Genomic DNA, 12,589 nt, shown 5'->3' on the forward strand with positions numbered 1-12,589 from the left:
TTTACTACTACGGCAGTGTAGTAGGATTTGAAATCAGGGAGTGAGATACCTCCTACCGTTCTTCTATTCTTAAGGAGTGCTTTGCTTATTCGGGAAAGCTGTTGACAGTTTTGATCTCTTCTCAACCCATCATGTTGCTGCTTAGTGGTCTAGTTTTTGTTTTCTTGACATTGAGATGCAATCCATACTAAGGCTGCCTCACAAAATCCAAAGGGCTGCATTTTCTAAGGGATAAAGCTAAGGAAGCAGGAAGGGATAGGCCGAAGGACGAAAGGAAACAGAAAATGCAGGGAAGAAATAGAAAGAATGATGTTAAAATGGGGGAGGGGAATTATAATCAGTGCCACAAAACAGTGTATAAATTATTAAATGGAGAACCAATTTGCTCTGTAAATTTTTACTCAAATCCCAATAAAAGTTTAAAAAACTAAAATAAAAATCATATGAAGACGCAGATGCCGGTAAATGAATGCGTTCTTTCTAAAATTTACAACAACTTTATTGTTAAATGGACTTAATTTTGGTGATAAAATACAAACTAACCTTAAGTGGGTGATAAGAGGAATGGCTTCATCCCTCTTATTTTTATGTAACAATACTAATACACACAGAGAGACTGAGAGTCAGAGAGAGAAATCCTGCTCAGTAGCAAGAAATTATTTTCACAGAATAAGGTGAGTGAAGTTGTTTGTCTTCTGATACTATGAATGGTATTCCAAATAGAGGCAATAAAAGGCTTAAGGCACTGCCCAAAGTTTGTAAGATTAGTGGCTGGAAACAAGCCTCTCTAGATACTTCTCTCTAGATCTCAACTATATTGCAAAGGTCCAGGAAAATGGATCTTATACTATATTAAAGAGGAATCTCCTAGATATTCTCTTGTTTAGTTATACAGAATCTCCATTCGAGGGGTTCCACTCGAACTAACTTCCCATTATGTTCACTTGCTGAGGCAGGTGGAACCTCAATCATGGTTTGGTTCAGATGTCAAGACTGATGACACCAGGGAGGGATGAGAAGGTTTGTAATATACACAACTTAGAGCACATGGCAGGCCCTTCAAGCAAAACTGAAGAGGTAGGTGGGAGAGGGCAAAGCAAGGAAACTGGCCAGGGCTTTACTGTGGTTTGGGGCAGGCCTAGTGAGACTTTCCAAAGAGCACAGGGGCTTAACTCTCTTGCTTGGGCGAGGGAAGGGAGCATGCTGCCTTTCTGAGCAGCTTGTTTGATGCAGGGACAGAGCAGAAGAGGAAGAGTAGGGCTTAGAGGCTATCAGCAGTAAATATCCCCAAATGTGGTAAGATTCTTACAGTACACTTTTCAGTTTTTATCTTATTATTTGCTTTGAAAAGAATTTCTTAATAAAATCTGCAAAATCACATTCTATTTAAATAGTGCTTTACATTATAGCCGACTCAGTCTATTCTTAGGCTTAATCGTCATTAGATAAAAATTATTCAAGAATTCTATTTTTCATTCCTTCAGGGGGAAAAAAAATATCAGATAATCAGAACTCAACTCTCCCCAAACCCCAATGCAGTTGATTCTGACTACTATGAGACAGAACAACCCTGTCATAGAGAGTTTCCAAGGCTGTAATCTTCATGGAAGAAAACTGCTGCATCTTCAAGAAGCAGCTAGTGGGGTCAAACGACTGACCTCCTGGTCAGCAGTCAAGCGCTTTAATCACTGGGCCTCATCACTCGGTTAACCATAGATACTATCCACATTTTGACATCTAGTAAATACAGTAACATGTCAGAGTGCTTTCAGAAAAGTATGTCATAAAAAGATACACCAAAGCGGTATCTTTAATCCAAATATTACTCTTTGTGATTTAGGTCTGATTATTATACCCAAATCCACTCTGTAGTGCTAGGTTAATTTGTTGTTGTTAAGTGCCACAGGGCTGGCTATGAAAGAAGTTCCCAAATACAAATCTTATAAAATTACGATGTGTTCAAAAGCGTTGTAGCAAGGTGCCGTCGGGTCTACTACACTCATCGCAACTCTATGAAAAACAGATCTGGACCTTGTCCTGTCCTGCACCATCCTCCAATCTCCAATATGCTCAAGTCCATTGTTAGTCACTCTGTCAATGCATGTTGTCAAAGATCTTTCCCCATGCTACGTTCTTTTCCAAGAACTGTCCTTTCCTGACAACATGACCAAAGTATGTGAGACAAAGTTTCAGTACCCTCGCCTCTAAGGAGCACCCTGGTTGCACTTCTCCAAGACCTATTTGTTCTTTTGGCAATCCATGGGATAGTCATCACTCTTCTCCAACACCACAACTCAAATGCATCAATTTTTTTTTTCTCTGTCATCCTTATTCACTGTTCATAAGAAGTAACGGAAAAGATCCTGGCTTTTATCCAGGAGCACTTTGGTCTTTAAAGTGATATCTCTGTTTTTTAAGCACTTAGGACAGGTCCTTGACAGTGGATTTTCCCAACGCAACATGTCTTTTGATTTTTTCAGTTCCATTACCATGTACGTTGATTTTGGATCTGAGTAAAATGAAATTATTTTAATCATAAACTTTCTAATGAGTTCAATTTTCTGGAGAGCAAGGACGTCAATCATGAGACTAAAGTGTGCCTGATCCAGACCAGAGTCTTCACAATTACTTGCTATGTGTCAGAAAGTTGGACAATGACTAGGGATGATAGAAAGAGATTTGATGCCTTTGAGCTGTGGTGCTGGAGAAGAGTGTTGAATATACCAAGGACTGCCAGGAGAATAAACAGGTTTGTCCTTGAGAGGGTGAAACCAAGTTGCTACCTGGAGGCAAGGATTCTGAGGCTTCATCTGACATTCTTTGGACATGTTGTAAGAAGGGATCAATCCTTGGAGAGGGATGTCATACTTGGGAGGGTGGAGGGACAGCTCAGGAGAGGAAGACCCTCAATTAGATAGATTTATTCAGTGACTAGGGTAATGGAGGTAAGTGTTTCAGAGACAAATAAGGTTGGCACAGGATAGAGCAGGTTTCAGGGCTATTGTACATAGGGTTGCTATGAGTCGCAAGTGATTTGACGGCACATAACAACAACAACAACAACAACAACAACAACAACAACGAGTTCAACTCAAACCACACCCACTGCTATAGAATTGATTCTGACTCATAGAGTTTTGCAAGGCTGGAAATCTTCACAGAAGCTGATTGTTAGATCTTTCTCTCTCTCCTTTTTCCTTGCTGTGTACTATCGAGTCAGATCTGACCGGCACAGGAGGAGATTGCCCCTCTATCTCCAGCAGAAGAACCATGCACCTTTGGGATTGCAGCACAGCTTCTTGCCACTAGGCTACCAGAGCTCCTTTGCTACATCTTTCTCTTGCAGAGAAGTTAGGTGGTGGATTAAAAATGCTGATTTTCTGGTTAGCTGTCAAACACTTAACCCACTGTGCCACCCAGACTCCTTACTAAGGAGTCTAGTTAATAGAAAATCTTATGAAAAATATAGCAATGAACAATGTCACCAATATTATCAACAATAAACATACAATGTCCCAGGCATTCAGTAAGGTAGCTGAGGCTTAGAGATTTTAAGTAATTTGCCTAAGGTCACACAGCCAAGTACAACAAGTCCATGTGCCTAGTCATATTTCTAAGGTCTATGTACTAGATACTATAAAAACATTTTATCAAATTCTTCCAACACCCTCATAAGGCAGGCACTGCTGTTTGTTTTAAAGACAATGAAAGTAAAGAGGAAAGAGATTAATTCACTAGGTCATAAAACAAGAAAAAAATTTTAGATTAGGTCTGTTAACACTTATTTACATTCACACTCTTGTCCACTAGTTCCCAGTATTATAATGTATACTGCATTGAAACAGATGAGGGAGAGAACTGTTTAAAAGGAAAATAGGATTAGGTATTATTTTCATGACAAGATTACAGAAAAAGAAATGCATATTAAAGTGGACTGTGGGCTGGGGGGAATTGTCTAACAATGAAAAACTTTTTTTTTCTTCAAAGAGAAAAGTGAACTGGGGGAGGGGTGGGCAGGGAAGAAAATGTGCAACAATGAATGAGTGGGGAAAAAAATTAGAAAGAATATGCTGTAAAAATACACGCTGTTGTTGTTGCTATGTGCTGCCCAGTCGCTTGCGACTCATAGCGACTGTATGTACAACAGCTCTAAATTCTGCTCTGTCCTGTGCCAACTGCACTGTCTCTGACACTCCCATCCCGATTATCCCAGTCACTGAACCAGTAAAAATATATACGTTGCATTAAAAAATAATTAATAATGATAAAAAAAAATTCTGAGGAAATTTATTTCTTAAAGTATAGGGACACTCTGATGTCACAAAGGAAAGGAATAAGAGAAAGAGTAGAGTGGAGTGGTAGAAGGACAACTAGACACTTAGTATGTTGTTTTCTACTTTTGGAACTGACCTTCCTGTGGATTTTCAGAGGCTGAAATCCATATGGGACGACACTGCCTGGCCATCTTTCTCCTACAGAGCCACTGTGGATTCGAAAAGCATGCCTTTTTCTTTGCAGTACAACTTTTTACCCCGAGGTCACTAGAGCTCCCTAGACATTAGTATAAGGAACAAATACTTCTGGAATAAAATTAAAGTCTATGTGGTTCACTGACTATTTAGTCATAAGCAAAAAGTAATACTTTTCCAACATGCAAATGTATGACAATTTCTTAATCCATATGATTGTGGTTGGGCATTTTGGGCTGTTTCCATGTTCTTGTGATGGTGAATAACGCTGCTATGAAAACTGGTGTACAAATCTCTGTTTGTGTCTCAGTTCTAATTTCCTTGGGGTATATTCCACTGTGGTATGTTCACACGATGGAATACTATGCAGCACTCAAGAGCAATGATTTTGAAAAAGACTACATAACTTGGAAGAGACCGGAGAGCATTATGCTGAGTATCATAAGGACAAATACTGCATACGACCATTATTGTGAAAATAGAAGGATAACTACTAGTAAAATGTGTATAGAGGTCCAAGGGAGGAATAAGTGGGAGCAGAGGAGTAAGGACAGGTAGGGGGTAGATCATGGGGTCACACAATTTGGTGAGTGCATGGAAGAGGTAAGGGAAATGGGAAAGATCCAGCAGGGATTTGCACAGATGGGGCAATGGTGGGCATAGTTCAATGGTGATTAATTTTTTAAAGCAGAACACATGAGAATGACTGTATGAAACACAATGTAAATGAAGGAAAATGTGAAACACAATGTACACAAATTGTATATGCAAGCCAATATAAAACAAAAATTTAAAAAAGAATTAATATGTTTAACAATAAACTAGTTAATTTCCTTTCTGGAGCTCGGATGCGAACATTATTAAATTTTTCTTGTCATATCTGGTTTTTCTTCTTTATGAAATATTAGGTGAGAGACATTATCTGCACCTGATACAGGCCATGGTCTTTGCAATCACTTATTATGCGTCAGAGAGTTGGACAATGACTAGGGAGGATAAAAGGAGAATTGATGTCTTTGAGTTGTGGTGCTGGAGAAGAGTATTGAGTGTTACCATGGACAGCTAAGAAAACAAACAGATTCATCCTGGAGAGGGTTAAACCGGGCTGCTCCCTGGAGGCAAGGATTCTGAGGCTTCATCTGACATACTTTGGACATGTTGCAAGGAGGGACTAGTCCTTGGAGAGGGACATCACGCTTGGAACGGTGGAGAGACAGCACAGGATGGGAAGACCCTCTATGAGGTGGACTGATTCAGTGATGGGGGTAATCGGAATGGGGGTGTTTGAGACAGTGAGATTGGCACAGGACAGGACAGTGTTTAGGGCTATTGTACATAGGGTCGCTATGAGTCGCAGGCAACTTAACAGCACATAACAACAACAACAATTTGAAAATGCTGTAAATCTTAGGATAATTATAAAAATATTTCCATATTCAATAAAAAGATTATGAATGGCTGATTTAATAATTACACTTGCTTTTTCATCCTCCACTTCTTTCCTCAAACAATGGGAAGGACTGTAAATGAAAGACTGTATAAAACACAATGTATATGAATGAAACACAATATGATTATTACATGAAAACCAATAAAAATATATTAAAAACCAAACTACAACAGGAAAGAGCATTAACTCTTATTAATTCTTTACCAATTTCATGTGAACACTTTTTTCTGTACCTTGTCAAATGTAAACTGGTACTTAGATTAAAAAGGATGAGTGGAGTTACTCTGCCTATCTTATGAGCAAACATATCCAAACATCATATGCAAACATATCCAAATGGTATTTATTTTTGATGGATGACTAAGGAGCCCTAGTGACTTGGTACATAATGTATCCAGCTGCTGACAGGCTGGCAGTTTGGATCCACTGGTTGACTCACCACAGGAAGATGGGTGGTCAGTCTTCTCCCTTAAATATTTAAGTGGAGAGTTGCTATGAGTCACTACTGACTTGACAGCTGTGAGTTGGGTATGAGAATAGAGAGGAATGATATTTATGAATTTATTAACTTGTGTGTGATCTTGGTTAGGTTATTTAACCTCTGTGCCTCAGTCACCTCATCTATAAAACAGGGTTATTAAGTAAGAGTATATTCTTCATAGAAGGGCTATTAGGATTAAATCCTTAACCCATGTAACCCCTCCAGTTTGGAGGCTCGTGTGTGAAACAGTTGGATTCTGGAGGGTAAGTTATATTTAAGTTGTATTTAAAAGTCGGCTGGTGTTAATTGTGCTTGGGAAGAACATTCTTCTAAGTGGTACAGCACTGGTCTGTCAGTTTGCTTGGGAAGAACATTCTTCTAAGTGGTACAGCACTGGTCTGTCAGTTTGCTTGGGAAGAACATTCTTCTAAGTGGTATAGCACTGGTCTGTGAGTTTGCTGTACTGAGGTAACTTAAGGTTGCTGTGATGCTGAATACTGTATTACTGGTGTGTCAAATACCATAATGGTTAACCATGGTGGAAAGTTTTTGGTGAAGCTCTCAGACAGGCTTGGAAGCAGGATTGGTATCTACTTCCTAAACAACATGCCTCTGGAAACTCTATAAGCATTAGAAAAACGATCATAGTTACAGAGCAGGGTTCAAATTCTTTGTTCATAGGGTCACTATGAGTCATGCTCGGCTCGCGGCACTTAACAACAACAACAACAACAACAACAACAACAACAACAACAACAACAACGTAGTACCCAGTAAGGGGTGCCTGGGAAGCTTCATGAGGATCTGCAATCACAGCTGATAGGTATCATGGCTGTTACCTTATCAGCAAGCTACCAGCACAGCTCTGATACAGCAACTCCCCTGGCTGAATTCTGGACTCTGGTCACACCTTCTCAAGCCTCCTTAAAGGGCTCTCTTTCTTTCCCTGCTCTTAAACGTGATGTTTGACCTTAAGGTCTCTTCTCTCCTTAATCCACGCACGCTTTCTGCATTGCCTAATCTGCAACTCTGGATTCACACACCATTTCTGAAAAGCTAAAAAACCCACTCCCATGAGGGGTGCTGACTGGGAACTGAACTTGAGTTTTCATGCATGCAAGGTGAGAATTCTACTGCTGAACCACCACAACCCCTTAAAGTACTAATCGTTTGAGGGTTGTAGGATTAGAACAATGAAAATGTGTCACAGAATGATGGATATGGGAAAGCTTGGGAAGAAAGAACCATAGAGAAGTAGCGCTTCATTACATAATTGCCCAGTCCTTTGAGAAGGAAGGTGGCAGGGACACACAGTGGTGTTCTGCAGATGACACAGCATATGAATCTGGCTGTCTTCCTTTAGGTTTCATACCCCCACTGCAGTTCAATCTGTTCCAACTGTAGAGACCCTCCATGACATTACTGAGGCTGCACATCTCGAAAGGAGGAAACGGTCCATCTTTTTTTCACAGGCAGTTGGTATTTTTTTATTACTAACTTTTCAGTCAGCACTGTAATAAGTACACACAATGCCCCCAAGACTTCTTCAAATGCCATCTGGATGATGGCAATGCTAAAATTTAAACCTGCTATGTTCTACTCAGCTCAAAGGCATCAATTCTCGTTTTATCATCCCTAGACATCGTCCAACTTTCTGATGTATCACAAGGTACTGTGAAGACTATGGCCTGGATCAGGTTCACCGTAATTTACAGACTGACATCATTGCTCTTCAGTACTCTGATGAGGTCCCTGACAGCCAACTTTCCCAATGCAGTTCATCTTTCTCCTGACCGCTGGTATCAAGAGTGTTGATTGTGGAGCCAAGCAAACTAAAGTTGTTAACAATCTCAATCTCTTTATCAAGATGCTGCCCATCGACCCAGTGGACTTCTAGGAGAACAAACAGGTTTGTCCTGAAACTGTGACACCAGTGTCAGAGGTTTGAGATGGTGAAACCATGCTGCTCCTTGGAGGTAAGGATTCTGAAGCTCTGTCTGACATACTTTGGGCATGTTTCAAAGAGGGACCAGTCCCTGAGAGGGACATCATGCTTGGCAGGGTGGAGGAACAGCACAAGAGAGAAAGACCCTCAATGAGATGGATTGATTCAGTGACGGGACTAATGGGGGTTGATGTGTCAGAGACAACAAAGTTGGCACAGGATAGAGCAGGGTTCAGAGATGTTGTACACAGGGTCACTATCAGTCGTGAGTACATCAACGGCACATAACAACAACATGTTCTACACAGGTCTCATTCTGCCTCCTCCCCTCCACCTAACTTAGTCCTTTTCCTACAATTTGTGTATCTCTGGCACAGTCACTCACCTAGTTGCCCAAACTAAAAACACGGTTATCATACCTAATTCCTTCCTCTTCCTCCTCTCACACATTCAGTCACCAATTTGTATCAATCATATCAGCAGAACACCTATTAAATGTGTACTCATTTATAGAACATGATCTCTTGCTAAAGTTGCTGCAAAATCTTACTAATTGTCTCCTCTTCTGCCCCCCTTCCAATGCATTTATCACACCAGTGTGATTTTCTAGTCAGATGTAATAATTTCTTACTTACAACACTTTAAGCTGCTCTGAAAGAATTGGCAAAAAATAAGGCTCCAGGAAATTATGGCATACCAATTGACACATTTCAACAAAAAGATACTGCCCTGGATGCGCTCACTAAGTTGTGGCAAGAAATTTGGAGGACAGTCAGCTGGCCAACTGACTGGAAGAGATTTATTTTGTTGCCATTCCAAGAAAGGTGACCCGACAGAACAATATCATTAATATCACATGCAAGCAAGATTCTGTTGAAAATTATCCAAAAGTGACTGGAGCAGCACATCAACAGAGAACTGCTAGATGTGCAGGCTGAGTTTAGAAGAGGCCATGGTACTAGGGATATTATAGCTAATGTTAGATGGATCCTGGCTGAAAGCAGAGAATACCAAAGAAATGTCTTATCTGTGTTTTATTGACTATGCAAAGGTGTTTGACTGTGTGGATCGTAACAAACTGTGGCTGACTCTGAGAAGAATGGCAATCCTAGAACATTTGATTGTGCTTATGCAAAACCTATACTTGGACCAGAAGGCCGTTATCAGAAGAGAGCAAGGAGACAGTACATGGTTCAAAATTGGAAAGGGTGTACACCAGGGATGTATCCTGACTTCATAACTTTTCAATCTATATGCAGAACAGATCATCTGGGCAGATGGGCTGTATGAGAAGGAATGTGACATCTCAGGATTGGAGGAAGATTCATCAACCACCTGCTTTATGCAGATGACACAAACTTGCTTGTTGAAACTGAGGAGGACCTGAAGCGCTTGCTGCAGAAGGTCAAGGACTGCAGCCTTCAATATGGATTGAAGCTCAACATCCAGAAAACAAAGATTCTCACCACTGGGCCAATTGGAAACATCATGATGGATGGTGAGGAGATTGAGATTGTTAACAGCTTTAGTTTACTTAGCTTCAAAATCAACACTCTTGGTACCAGCAGCCAGGAAATCAGATGAATTGCATTGGGAAAGTTGGCTGTCAGGGACCTCTCCAGAGTACTGAAGAGCAATGACATCAGTCTGGAGGCTAAGGTGCGCCTGATCTAGGCCATAGTCTTCGCAATTGCTTGCTATGCATCAGAGAGCTGGACAATGACTAGGGATGATAGAAACAGAATTGATGCCTTTGAGCTGTAGTGCTGGAGAAGAGTTTTGAATATACCATGGATTTCAAGGAGAACAAACAGGTTCGTCCTAGAGAGGGTGAAGCCAGACTGCTTCTTGGAAGCAAGGATTCTGAGGCTTCGTCTGACAGACTTCATGCATGTTTCAAGGAGGGACCTGTTCTTGGAGAAGGATATCATGTTTGGAAGGGTGGAAGGATGGAGAGAGAGGGGGAGTCCACTGATGAGATGGATTGATACAGTGACGGGAGTAATGAGGGTAGGTGTGTTGGAGACAGTAAACTTAGCACAGGATAGAGCAGAGTTCAGGGCTGTTGTACATAGGGTTGCTATGAGTTACAAGTGACTTGATGGCACATAAACACAACAACTCTTCAATATCAATCCATTGTTGTCAGGATAAGGCTACATCTCTTTAATAAGACCTACTAAGCCAAGTATTATTTGTTCTCTGCTCGTCTGGCTGCTACCCAACAATCCTCCAGCAAGTCTACCTTCCTTTTCTGCGGTGGTATCTGTTCTCTTCAGCTGTACTCTGCTCACTGCATGGTGTTTTTCCCAATTCAATCAATTCCGCTTCTCTCTTTCTATCCAAATTATTCTCCTGTGATCTCTGAAAATCCCATCTCATATTAGACATCCTTAACCCAGTCACTTCATGATTAATCTCCTTGCATGGTTTTTTACTAAGGGGATGTATCAAATGGTGCTCACTCATTTTCTACCAGAGAACTTTATACTCTAACTTTCTGTGAAAACCTTCTGCTGAGGTTAATGGCATGGAGATAGACTATCCTTTCTTCTCTTCTCAGTACATCTACCAAACTTTTCATGATTGCTTACTCACTGGAGACTTTAGTACCAGTGTCTTTGTGTGTCATCCTGGATGACTTCAACATACAAATGGCGATATCCTAGTTCTCAGATCCTTGGTAATGTCACTAAATTAATTTTCCACCTTTCCTGTTTTAGCCACCCATGATCACATCCTAAGCCCTGTAATCATCTGGAAACTCTTCATCGCTGAGCCTGTAAATTCAAACACCCGATTCTACAACCACAAGCTCTTCTCTACCCTGGTCCTCCCGCTCTATCCAGTACCTTTCTTGTGGCTATTCCACTTTTGTCTTTTCATATAGGCCTATCGTACTTTCTTCTCGGTTATCCTCGTTTGGTACCACTGCTTATTACTAAAAATCTTTCTTGTTTATAATATTAACTCCAGACCCACATAACTTTTATTCCATGCATTTTTTTTTCCAACAAAATTTGATTAATACTGCTGTCTTCATGTTTCATGTAGGAGGTTGGGAAATGGTAGCTCTACTATTTCATGATCTATTTTCTTTTTTTTTTTTTAGGCATCACAATATCAGCAATACTTCATTGTTTCTTTGGTTCTCAGTTCTTATTACAGAAGCTATTTTAAATCGCCTTTCTCCATAATCTTTAACTCTACTATCTTAAATTTTAAAGAAAATCCAAGCCAACCTGACTTAACTTATAACCACTAAACTTGCAAAATATTTGCCCTACATACCGATCTTTCATCCCTTCTAACAGACACAACGGAGCCTCAATCCTCCCATCTAATGCTGAGCCTCTCACTAAACCCCGAAGATAATCGTGTCTCTCGTCTATTATTCAACTCTCCTTCTCATTGGCATTAACAGGCTCAAATGTCTCTATGAATATAGTTTTTTCCATCTTCCACAGGGAGTTTTGGTGCCTTAGTGGAGAGGAGTTGAGCTGCCAAACTGAAGGCACACGGTTTGAATCCACCAGCTGCTCCACTGCAGAGAGACAGGCAATCTCCTCTCGTGTGATTTACAGCCTCTGAAAACCTGCTGGAGGGTCACCTGTGAGTCAGTTCCAACTTGATGGTACTTAGCAGCCACCTCCAACCCCCACCACTGCACTATTCTTCGTACCTTCTGTTTACACTTTTCTATCTTTCAAGTATCTGCACTGAAATTTCACTTGCCCCTATTCTCAACAGTTTGCAATCTGGACAGACATCTCTGACTCTACACTTGGAGAGGGGTCAGAAAGTTTCCTTGCTGCTCAATGTAGTAAGTACTGCAAAGTGCTTAGTCCAGTCAGCCTCCCTCCTGGATGGAACTTTTACACGTCTGCTCTTTCTTCAGCACTTTCTCCTCTTGGCTTCTCTGGTAACTTCCTCCTGCTGTTCTTCCACCTCTGTGATCCCTCTGCCATACTCTTTTTGGTGAGCACTTCTCCTGCCCAGAACATGCTGGTGTTCCTCTGCATTCACGCCGTGGCTTCTTCTTCTTTTTAAGACACTCTGCCTCACTCACTCTCTTGGTTTTAATAATTACTGATGCTTTAAAAATGCTTCCTACTTAGTGAATGTTTTATGACATTTAAAAACATCTATTAGACTGAGAAAAACTGGATGAAATATGTTTACGGCATTGAAGTCTATGGGGGAGAGAATAGTCTAAAAGTATTATATTTTAGGGCATTATTTTT

At 40.6% G+C, this 12,589-nt stretch overlaps 1 protein-coding gene across 1 annotated transcript in view; it reads right to left on the bottom strand.

Annotated features, from left to right (window-relative positions):
* MICU2 (mitochondrial calcium uptake 2) overlaps positions 1–12,589 on the bottom strand; it is a 137,966-nt gene that overhangs the window by 64,214 nt on the left and 61,163 nt on the right. The window lies entirely within an intron of this gene.

Source organism: Elephantulus edwardii, unplaced genomic scaffold (assembly GCF_000299155.1).
Source record: "Elephantulus edwardii isolate Elephantulus edwardi_28Jun2011 unplaced genomic scaffold, EleEdw1.0 scaffold00135, whole genome shotgun sequence".
In the NCBI taxonomy this organism is placed as follows: domain Eukaryota; kingdom Metazoa; phylum Chordata; class Mammalia; order Macroscelidea; family Macroscelididae; genus Elephantulus; species Elephantulus edwardii.